We start from the raw sequence: 12,491 nt of genomic DNA, 5'->3' as shown, positions 1-12,491 counted from the left end.
CCTTAATAAGCAGGAGTTCATTCTTACAATGTGGAGGGTTTAAGTCTGAGTACAAAGTGCTAGGCTCTCGGGGCTGGGTGAAAGCCCCTCAACCTTGGGGTCCAGCTCTGTCTCCTGCTCCCGGCCCACTGGAGCTAGAGGCGTTTCTTTACTCAGACAGCTGCTGGTTGCTGAGGCTGAGAAGCCCCAAGGTTGACAAGTAAAATGGCACACTCACGATGTTACCAAACCACACAGCAGGGCATTAACTTAAGTCCATTGTAAGTCCCAAGGTCGGCACAGCATAGCAGGCTGTTGAGTAATGACACAGGTACATGCAGGGTCCAAGCATGCCATAGGCTAGAGACCATTCCCAAGGCTTCTCCTTATATACAGGAAGCAGACCATATCCCAAAGGCAGCTACTCAGCTGCTTGTGGTAGAGCCCATCATGGAGCTGATTGCCAGTCCTATCATGAGGAACAACTACCACCAGCTGCCCAGCCACTCAACCAGGCCCAGCCAAGTTGACACACAAATATAACTACCACAGTTACCTAGTGCCGCTCTGACAGGAATACACCATAAATGGGATGGCTTGAACAAACAGGAGCTTATTCTTTTACAATTTTAGGGGCTTTAAGTCCGAGATCAAAGGGTCAAGCTCTAGAAGCTGCGTGAAAGGCCCTCAGACTCCTGCTCCTGGCTTATTGAAGCTGGAGACTTTCTTTACTCAGACAGCTGCTGGCTGCTGAGGCTGACAAACCCAAGGTCAACAAGTGAAAAGGTACAGTCTCAAGGTTACCAAACAACATGGTAGGCCATTGATGCAACTCTATTGAAAGTCCCAAGATCAGCAAAGCATGGTAGACTGCAGAATAGGTTTCTCCTCTGAGCCGGGCAGGACAGGAGTAATGAATGAAATTCACTGGTCAATTTACAACATCTATCAGTCCACAGGATCTACCCTGATCTCCACATGGATACACACAAACCTTTTTTTTTTAATCTACTTATCAATTTATATATTTAATATTAAGTTATGATGTTAAATAGCAATATAAATACCTTAGTTTTTGTAATTGCTGTTAGGTGTCATTGAGTTGACTCCGACTCAAAGGAACCCTATGTAAAACAGAATGAAATGTTGTACCGTCATGTGCCATCCTCACAATCCTTACTATATGGGAGCCCATCATTGCAGTTACTATGTAAATCCATCTTGTTGAGGGTCTTCCCTTTTTCACTGACCATCTACTTTACTAAGCATGTGATCCTTCTTCAGAGAATTCTGACCACATGAGCACAGTAGGTGAGACCAAGTCTGGCCATTCATGTCTCTGCACTTCTTCCAGGACAGATTAGTTTGTTCTTCTGGTAGTCCATGATATTTTCAGTGTTCATTAACATCATAATACAAAGATATCAATTTTCTTCTGTGCTCCTTATTCATTGTCCAGATTCCAGATGCTTATGAGGCAACTGAAAATACTATGGCTTGGGTTAGGTACACCTTAGTCTTCAAAGTGACATCTTTGCTTCTTAACTCTTTTGTAGCAGATTTGCCCAGTGCAATATGATGTCTGATTTCTTGACTACTCTTTCGATGGGTGTTGATTATGGTCCAAGTAAAATGAAATCCCTGACAACTTCAAACTTTTCTCCATTTATTATGATGTTCTTATTGGTCCAGTTGAGAAAAATTTTTTCTTTTCTTTATGTTGAAGTGTAATCTATACTGAAGACTACAGTCTTTAATCTTCATCAGTAAATGTTTCAAGCCATCTTTATTTTCAGCAGGTAAGTGTGTGTCATCTGCATATCGTAGGTTGTTAATCAGTCTTTCTCCAATCCTGATGCTGCTTTTTTCTTCATATAATCCAGCTTCTTGGACTATTTGTTCAGTATACAAATTCAGTAAGCATGGTGAAAAGATACAGCCACGGCATACACTCTTCCCGACTTTAAACCATGCAATATCCTTTTATTCTGTTTGAACAGCCTCTTGGTCCATGAACAAGTTTTTAACAAGCATAGTTAAGTGTTCTGGAATTCTGATTCTTTGCAATCTTATCCATAATTCATTATGATCCACACAGTTTAATGCTTTGTATCATCAATTAAAAACAGGTAAACGTCATTCTGGTATTCTTTGCTTTCAGCCAAAATCCTACTGACATCAGCAATGACATCCCTAGTTCCACATCTCCTTCTGATTCTGGTTTGAATTTCTGGAAGTTTCCTGTCAATATACTGCTGCAACCATTTTTGAATTATCTTCAGTCAAATTTTACTAGAATGTGATATTAATGATATCATTTGATAATTTCTATGTTCTGTTGGGGATCACCTTTCTTTGGAATGGGTACAACTATGTATCTCTTCCTATCATTTGGCCAAGGATTTGTCTTCCGATTTTCTTGACAGAGATGAGTGCCTCCAGCACTGTATCCACCTGTTAAAATATCTCAATGGGTATTATGTCAATTCCTGGAGCCTTGTTTTTCACCAATTCCTTCAATGCAAGTTTGACTTCTTCCTACAGAACCAAAATAGTACAAGATAAATACAACAAGGAATGTGAGCTATCTTTGGCATGTAACGTACCTTAAATATATTTCTGTTGTATGAATGAAGTTAAAAAGCACACCTAGAATTAACATTTTAGGACATTTATTTTTATCTCCATTACAAGAAAAAAAATAAGTTAATACTATGCAAACAATCTTTACTTCCCTTCTATATAACTAGGGCTTGTTGTTGTTGTTGTTATGTGCTGTTGAGTCAAACCCGACTCATAGCGACCCCTCCTTGGGTTTCCGAGGCAGTATCACTACGGAAGTAGGATTGCCCAACCTTCCTTCCAAGGAGTGGCTGGTGGGTTTGAACCGCCAGCCATCTGGTTAGCAGGCAAGTGTCTTAGCCACTGTGCTACCAGAGCTAGCATTATGGAATCATAATCATCATAATAATAAAATTATCAACTGGAAATAATACCACACCCTAAACTCTCACTGGTAAGTGGTGAATAGAAATTCTATAACTTTGGAGATTATAACAGAGAGGTAACTTGTTTTATAGTTAGAATTCCATCAGTTCCAAAGGACAATATTTTGTTTCACTGTTTGGTACTAGGTCTAGGAGCATGATCTTACCAGCAAAAATGAAGTGGCAGGGGGATTAATCCAGAGATATAGCATACAACATCTCTGGAAAGGAATTTCTGAGAGTTAAACTTTGCTTTCCAAACCGGATATTGGAACTGTAACTTGAAAATAAAAATTTAAAGTGAAGCAAAGTCAGAAAATTAAAGTGAGGTCTGACACACAGAGCGAAGGTGCCAAATCCAGCTTAGGAATGGAGGAGACAAGGCAAAGTTATGGTTCAGGGCCATAAAAGAAGCGAGCAGAAGTAAGAAGCCAAGCCCTCAGATGGGACAATAAAGTCTACGCTCGTCTGTGCTGATGGGTTTTGCCAATCTGACTCTGCTTCCTAATTGAATTTCTAGGTGTATAGAGGCCTACTGTCATAAAGTTCTTTAGTAGAAGGAGGTTACATGAAAACAGATAACCACGGTCAAAGTGTAGGAGAAACCTTGGCAATGTTTTAAATTCCAAGCATGATGCATGTATTAAGGTCAGGTTTGTATTGTGATTTACATGGGTCTACACACATTTGCCTTTATGGATTCCTTTCTCATATAAATAAATAAATAAATAAAATATTTATGACTACAGTGATACAAAGATATGCTATATTTTATGACAATATTGTCATAAAAACTATATCAATATCATCTTATTAAAAGTTTTCTTGACCTAAACATTTTTTTCTGATTTTTAAAGAAATTAAAACACTTTTGTGGGCCCCTAATACTACTGCTTATCAGCTTTGTGCCTCTTGTTAATGTATGTTGGTCCTGATTATTTTTTCTTGACTCAAAATTTATTTCTGGATTTTTACCTGAGTTAGTAGAATTATCTTTTTTCCTTCCAAGAGCCAATCAACTACTAAGTTTTTTCCACATCTCTAGAAAGATAATAGGTAATGCTTGCATGTGAGTGATTGGAAAGCCTGGAGCAGCTATGGTAGTAAAGTCACTGCACTTAATGAGTTTCCTTCCAACTTACCCCAGACACCAATTTAAGACAATGCTCAATCATTATATTTATAGATAGCAATGAAATGTGATTCCTTCCCTAAATGTAAGACTTTATATTCCTTCCATGTTAACCATAATCACAGATTACTATTATAACATGAAAATATGGTAGGTCTTATTTGAACTTTTTGGGTCAATATTCTAACTAGTAAAATTAATCTCCAGTGCAGTAAGCAAAGGCTTACTCTCTTCCTCCATGTCAGATGAAGAGAGGCACAAGGAATACAACTGGCATTCATCCCTCAGTATAGAAGCAGAGATCCTCTGCCTAGAATGGTAATTAGGATTATCACAGTCTCGAGTCTTTATCTCTGGCCACAGTCTTCTAAAATAGAAAGTCTCAGCTATCTGGAAGCTGACAGCATGCTAAGTCATTACTCAAAATTTGTAGTACATCCCTTGGTAATTCCTGATTAGACAATTGATCAAGTGCCATCGTGTTTCAACCTGAGTTTACTTGAACATGCATCCTTTGTTTATAATCCTTCAAAGCATTTGAAATCATCTAGGTAGGGTAGCTTTGTTAATGGTTCTCAGGTTTAGATTTGGGTAGAGGCAGGTATATTTTCCTAGACTGTAGTTCTTCTCTAACCTAAAAAATAATATGTTCGAAAAATCAAGGGATGGATATACAGTGTGAATGAGCCTAATATTTATTAACTTTACTTGTAAGACATTTTAAAAGACAATTACAAATAAACAGGTGACATTGTGTTGATTCTGTCTCCTGGTAACCCAATGTATTGCAGTGTAAAACTGTGTTCCACAGGGTTTTCATGTCTATTACTTTTCAGATGTAGATTGGCGAGCCTTTCTTCTGAAGCATCTCCGGGAGCGTTTGAACCACCAGTCTTTCAATTAGCAGTCAACTGATTAACTATTTGAGTCACTTAGGGACTCATTACAATAAAGTACTTCACCTAATCCTAATTTCTATGAAGTAGATATCCCTTTCTTAATAATTAGAGGACAGAGTTTCAGAACATTCAGGGATTTTGCTCTAAAATATATAGATAGAAAATGATAGCGCTGGATATAGATCTAAGTTTAAGCATTAAGAGCAAAGGCTTTAAGCCAGCCAAACTGCTTGAGTTCAAATTCAGGCTCCATGACTTATTATCTATGTGTCTTTATTTCCTACACTTCTCTCCTAACTTACCTTTTCTAAGTACATTGACATCTTTGCTCTTTAAGACTCCTGCCTTGGGTCTTGGACTTGATGTTCTCTCCTTCTGGAACAAACTCTTCCAGATAGCCATATGATTTACTTCCTTATCACAATTAGGTCTTTGTTCAGCTGTCAACTTCATTTAGTTCATCGGGGAACAAAACAAACCAATGTTCCTCACATCATAGAGCTTGCATTCTAGAAGTGATGGAGAGACAATTATCAATTAAAAAGCATTACGTAAAAAATTAAGTATATTTTATTGTTGTTGTTGTTGTTATGTGCTGTCAAGTCAGACCCAACTCAAAGTGATCCCACCTTGGGTTTCCAAGACTGTATCACTGTGGAAGTAGATTGCCCAATCTTCCTTCTGAGGAGTGGCTGGTGGGTTTAAGCCTCCAGCCTTATGGTTAGCAGTTCAGTGGTTTAGGCACTACACTACCAGATAAATGTTATAGATAAAAGATAAAAAAGGCAGATCTATTAAATCAGTAGCCATGGAAACACTTTCTGAATTAAATCAGGCCTCATAGGGATATCAGTGAAGATTGCACATGGGTATGAGAGGAAACAGAAGACTAACTACACTAATACCCTCTGCCAAACTACTGGAAAGATTTTATTGTCACCAATTTGTCTTGGCCCCTCCAGCTTTTTCTAGACAGCTCTGGTAGCAGAGTGGCTAAAGCACTTGACTGCTAACCAGAAGGCTGGCGGTTCAAACCCACCAGCCACTCCTCGGAAGGAAGGTTGGGCAATCCTACTTCCGTAGTGATACTGCCTCGGAAACCCAAGGAGGGGTCGCTATGAGTCGGGGCCGACTCGACGGCACATAACAACAACAACAACAGAACCTCCCTGGTCTGCCCATCTAGGCTTTGGATTTTTTAAAGAGAAAAATCAGATATTCTTTGATCTAGAATCACAGTCTGAAACTGTGGAGAATAGACATGAAGCCATGTTTGACTTGATGCCCTTCTGCTCAGAAAAATTAAGAGAGCAATAAAGAAGCCTCTGCTTGCATAATTTACATCTTCTGAAAAGTTACCCACAAGCTTTGATAGGTAAGCAGGAAGTACCTTTCTTCACGATGTGCTCATTTAATGTGAGCTTTCTAATACTGCTCTGAGCATTTCATTTTGTATATAGGTGTGCTTGTGTGTAAAGAAGGAGCAAGCAAGCACTAATATAATAGGCTATGGCACTACAGATATTTGTGGAGTCTTATGTTCCTCAGAATTAAAGTACAGTCATCCTTGCTAAAATGAGTGAATGCCACTGTAGAAATTTGTCCCAAAATGAATGTGAAGGCCTAACGTTCAGTATCTGCAACTAATTTGGACTGAAAATGCATTTTTGAATGAATCCACTACACCTGTATTACATTACGTTCTGCTTGAAGAATTTTATTCCACTGTGATATAGCCAGGGATATCATTAAAAGAATTATAAAGAAGGGAAAAATATGAAAATTGCTCAGCATAGTTAGCTTATCTTTCATGTTAGTTGGTTATTTGAAAAAATGAAAACTCTGGTGTGCTGTTATTCTGTAACTATACCACAATAGAAAGAACAAAGGACTCACAATGTTTCTGCTTAAAACACTGATTAATACCTGTACTACTATTGTAAACCAGTGTAATGAAAATGCTGTCATATAATATCCTTCTATTGTTGTTGTTGTTGTTATGTGCCCTTGAGTCAGTCCTGACTCATAGCGACCCCTCCTTTGGGTTTCCAAAGCAATATCACTATGGAAGTAGATTGCCCAACCTTCCATCATTCTTAGTCTTATACTGAGAGTGTGATATTATCAGCTAGATCCACAGTTAGATGTAGCCATTAAATCTTACACAGCAGGGATCCTCTCTTTTACCATTCTGCCCTCTTCTATTTCCCACTAATCTCCCTGATACTCTCCTCCCCAATTATTCCTTCTCAATCAATAAAGCCTAGAAATTATATCTATTCAAGTACTTTGTCTACATGATGCTGAACATTTTAATATTTTTTTTTTCACCAGGTTTGTCATCCATCAGGTAATTTGTAAAATACTGAGTTTATCAGATGTTTAGGGTTTGTCTGTAGTATTCCAAAGAACCATAGAGAATAATTTTTTTCAGTAAATTAATTATATACTTATACAAGTTATGGGAGGGATTAACTGAGAGTTCATGCTGGTTCTTTTCTTTGCAGAGATTTACCCTGGAAGGCAGCATGTCTTTATCACAAGAGAGGTATTCTTCCAAGTTTCCAAAAGAAAATTTCTAGGAATATTCTGTAAGAAGAATATCTTGTTCACTGATAATTAACCTAACATTTCATTTGCATGTCTCATAGAGTCTGGCTGATACAACTTGAAATCCTTGAAGTTAGAAACTTAAAACTTTGCACTGATATTATCAGTGCCCCCAGTAGACATGCCACATAGGAGGAATACAAAAACAGCTGTCCAAATAAGTCCCTATCCTTAAGACTTATGTTAATATCTTTCATGATTTTCACATCAATCTCCATCTCTGGTGTATGTTCAGGAAGCACAAAATCAACACAGTGCTCCCTGTGTGATCAAGATTAAGTGGTGAAAGAAGACAGTCCCCTGTCAGCTTTTGGCTGTATGTTGGGCTTTTCTCTTTGAAGATTAGTATACTTTCTTGATTTTATAGAACTCAATGCCATTTATTTCAGATTTAGCCATATTTCCCAAATTTGCTCCCATTTCAGGGGAAATGCCAACACATGATTTTGAACAGGTTTTTGGTATTTAGTAGAGCCTGGGGAGAAAGATGAACTAAAACTGTTACATAATAGTACCAAGTAATGAAAGAACCCATACTTGATCTTCTTCACATATTCAACCTTTTCAAAAACTGTGCAGTCACAAAGTATGTTTTTGGTGACCTTCCATGACTTGTGAAACCATCGTCATCCCTCAGAGCTCAATGTTCCAGGTGCTCAGAGCCTTAATAATTTGTTCTCTGGATTCTCAATGGTCTGAAACTATAATTTTTTGAGTCACCAGCACCCTTCTTGAAAATATTGCATGCATAAGACTTTTCATAAAAATACTTTTACCTCATGAAATGTTCCATGCCCTATCATACTCTCAACTTATTTCTTTATTGTCTAGACCAGATTTTCTGACATATTTAATAAGCATCCATTACTTCAACTTAGCCATAACAGTGTATCTGTATGGTATGTCTCCTCAATTGAAGATGTTATACATAAAGGAAGGCTTCTCTTAATATGGTTTCTGATTGGTATCCAAACTACTTTGGATACCTCAAACCAGAAAACTCAGATTTGATTGAATAAGAAACATTCCAATAGTAAGAAAAAAAAAAGTAGAGAGAAATAAATGCATTTCCTTTCCTTATATTTCAGATTTATTAATTGTCTTAATATCATTTATCATAAATTTTGGAAAAAAAAAAAAAGATATGCAAAGCCAAGCATTTTGGAAAGGCTATTTTCAATACATAGAAAAGTACACAATGAGTCAAAATGGGGTGGGGACAGAAACCAATTTTTGTTAACTCATCCTAGTTGGTCAATAAATTTTTGGCATTAAAAATATATAGGTAAGTTGAAAAGCTTAAACATGGACAACTTCCACACCTTTGGGCGTGAGGAGTCAGCCACTTTTCACTAAGCTGTAGTCAACAATAGACAAGTTGCCTGAGCTGCATACATCTGGCCCTAGGCATTTACTTTAAGAGTCTAATCAGTCAGATTCTGACAGATTCCTGAGGGCTGTGAGTAGTATTGAAGCCTGGAAAAATGGGTAAGTAAAACATGCTATTTGCATATTGTTTTTGTTTTGTTTTGGTTTGGTTTTTAATGGCATAGCATAGTCAATCTTCAAGTAAAATCACCCACAATTTTTCTTAAAAGCTTTTTAAGCATACCTCCTTCTAACATAGCTTAGCATGTTTTCCTTAATTCTGCAAATAAAATAATCTAAAATTCTAGTTAAAAGCTTTTTAGTGTACCTCCTTCTAATCCACCATTTTCCTTATTATAGTTAAAATCTGATTATTCTTTGGAATTTAAGGGTAGGCTTAGGGATTTACTGTATTTCTGTTCATTTTGTTCCCCAAGATGAAAGAGTATTGGGAAGACTTTTTTTTCCAAATCCTCTTCTTTCACGAAAAGAGGAAAAATTGTTTCTCATATTGTTGAAAATGGGAAGAGGTCCATCTTGGGTCCAGCCTTCCTGCAGACTCAGTCCACTTTAAAAAGGAAGCACTCGGAGGAAAGGTAGTTCAGTCTGCTCTCCACATCCATATCTGTCAAGCAGCCCAAATGCTAGCCCTGGAGAACAGAATTAGGAAGACCAGTGGGGACACAGAATTAAGCCACAATGTCTAATGCAGGTTGTTGTTTTTAATTGAAGCTGATGTTTTCATCCACTGCAGTGTAGTAAATTACTTAGTGTGGCTTTTCTACCCATAAGTCTTTGTGAACCCCAAGGTGGAATTTGCCTGAGCAACTGAGAAGCTCCTGATTGCTAAAGTTATCCACCTGGGGTATTTCTGTTGGAAGTGGCACAAAACAATGTTCTGGGAGGTTCCCACTCTCTCTCAGGTGTTTAGAATTCTGATGTTATGATTTGTTGATTTGGCCAATCTGCCAGGCTCAAAAGGAGGCCTCCTAGAGGCAGAAGTCTCTCTTTGACGCTGGCTAAGAATGATGTGCTGCTGAAAGAGACACACACTGCTGAGAAAGAGACACAAGATACACACATTGCTGAGTGAGACACCAAGGGGCACACACTGCTGGAAGAGGGACTCTTGACAGATTGTTGGCAGAGAGACAGTTGTCTGGGAGAGAGACTGAGCATTTTTCCTGAACTTGAATTGTAGCCCAGTGCTTCCCTAATAATCCCCGTAAACTGTTAGTTCTGTGTGGCCACTGCAGTGAATTATCGAACTCAGGAGAGAGGTGGTGGGTGCTTTGGGAGGAACAGTTGGTGAAAGGGCTGGAGGGAGGCAGCATGTCTGGCCTTGCAGTAACAGATTTTGGGCTATTGATGGTGATTCTGTCTTCCTCTTGTGGGGTTAGAGGAGGTCAGGAGATGTGACCTCCTTGCTCTTTAAGCATCTTCATTTGTAAGATACATATGTCTGGTTTTCAACAGATTTGGAACACAGAGGGCTAGAAGAGGATGTTTATAGTTACCATCCATAAATCAAAACAATCAGAATAGAAAACAGTAGCATCATTGCTCTGTGAATTAACATCCCAGAATTAAATTTTATGTATACCACTGTCACTAGAGAGCAGTCATGAAATGTTTTGTAATGAAATTGGACAGTGCTATCCTGGCCAATACAGTAGCCAATAACCACATGTGGCTACTGAGTATTTAACATGTACTTGGTCTGAATTGAGAAATGCTTTAAGTACAGGTGGTATAAATATAAATACACAGCAGATCACAAAGACTTGGCCAAAAAAAAAAAAAAAAAAAAGTAAAATGATCAATAATTTACACTGAATTTATATTACATTGAATTTACATAAAATGGCAGTATTTTTGATATGTTGAATTAAATAAATGTATAATTAAAATTAATTTTATCTATTTTCTTTTTTTAATATGTTGTTTTAGTTGTTTTTGAATCAATCACAATTCATGAGGATCCATACATGCAGATTAGAATGGTTCCATAGGGCTTTTAAAGCTGTGACTTTTCAAAGGCAGATGCCCATGCTTGTCTTCCAAGGCTTCTGTCAAAAAAAAAAAAAAAAAAACAACTCACTGCCATTGAGTGGATTCTGCCTCATAGCAAGTCCCACTGGGTTTCCAAGGTAGTAAATCTTTATGGAGGTAGATTGCTCTATCTTCCTTCTGCGGAACAGCTGGTGGGTTTGAATTGCCAGCATTCAGGTTAGAAGCCAATTGCCTCAGGCACTGTGCCATCAGAGCTCCTTTCGAGAATTCTAGATGGCTTCAAATCATCAACCTTTTGGCTAGTAGTCAAGTGCTTAACCATTTGCAACATGTAGGGACTCCTTTTTTAGGAGTTTGTGTGCCTTCAAGTTGACTCTGACCCATAGCAACTCTACAGAACAGACTAGAACTTCTCTGTAGGATTTCCTAAGCTGTGATCTTTAGAAGAGTAGATTGCCAAGTATTTTCTCCTGGGAAGCATCTGGTGGGTTCAAACAACTGACCTTTCAGTTATCAGCCGAAAGCTTAATTCAAAATTATACATGTGTCTTGCATTGTATTTCAATTGGACAGCACTATGTTGAAAAAAAAAAATGGAGAATGTTCTAGTCATGTCTAAGCTGAAGATAATATGAGGACCTGGGATGTGCTGGGAAAATAAAATTAAGCAAACAAAACAAAACAATGGTGATCAGTAGTATATTATAAAACACAACTGATTCCTATGTTGAAGTTTCTATTTGGGTTTATTACTCTTTGCACTTTACTCTCTGTGATTATAGTATTTCCCCTAAAACTCTTGTCTTGAAACAGGAATCATATTTTTCTTGAGACACAAGTAATTAAACCCATATATTGTATGGGTAAATGAAAATAATTTTCTGTTTATAAAGGGCAAGCAGACCATTTCCCCATAACTTTTTTTTTTTTTTTTTCCCAGAATGTTTCCTTGGAAACAGTGAATTTAAGTTTGAAATGGAGGCAAATTTTCCTAGATAAAAAGCCCAGTCTCCGGTTTCTATAAAGTAGAGATATCTCTAAGGTCACAGCCAATAGCTTCTAGATAGATAAAACTTTACTTCCAAAATTCTAGCATTAGCTTGAGAGGAGAAAGAAGGGTTCTACCTGAGATTTCCAGGACACTGTCAGGAGGTGCAACTCTTTGTCTCTCTAGGTGACAAGAAAATACATTGTTTTTCCTCTTGCTTTGCTGTGTAAAATGTGCAAAATTTGTCCTAAGTGCAAAATCACTGTTGTGCTATTTTAACCAATTGCTATCAAGTCAATTCCTACTCCTGGTGATCCCACATATTTCAGAGTAGCAGTGCTCCGCAGGATTTCTAGTGGCTGTGATCTTTTGGAAGTAGATCACCAGGTGTTTCTTCTGAGTTTCCTTTGAGAGTATTGAACTGCTAGTCTTTTGATTAGCAGTCAAATGCTTGTTGCTGTTGTTAGGTGCCATCGATTCATCTCCAACTCATAGTGACGCTATGCACAGCAGAA

Source organism: Orycteropus afer, unplaced genomic scaffold, assembly GCF_000298275.1.
Source record: "Orycteropus afer afer isolate SDZICR_OR568_19922 unplaced genomic scaffold, OryAfe1.0 scaffold00563, whole genome shotgun sequence".
NCBI lineage: Eukaryota > Metazoa > Chordata > Mammalia > Tubulidentata > Orycteropodidae > Orycteropus > Orycteropus afer.
Note: the sequence above shows the minus strand (reverse complement) of the source record.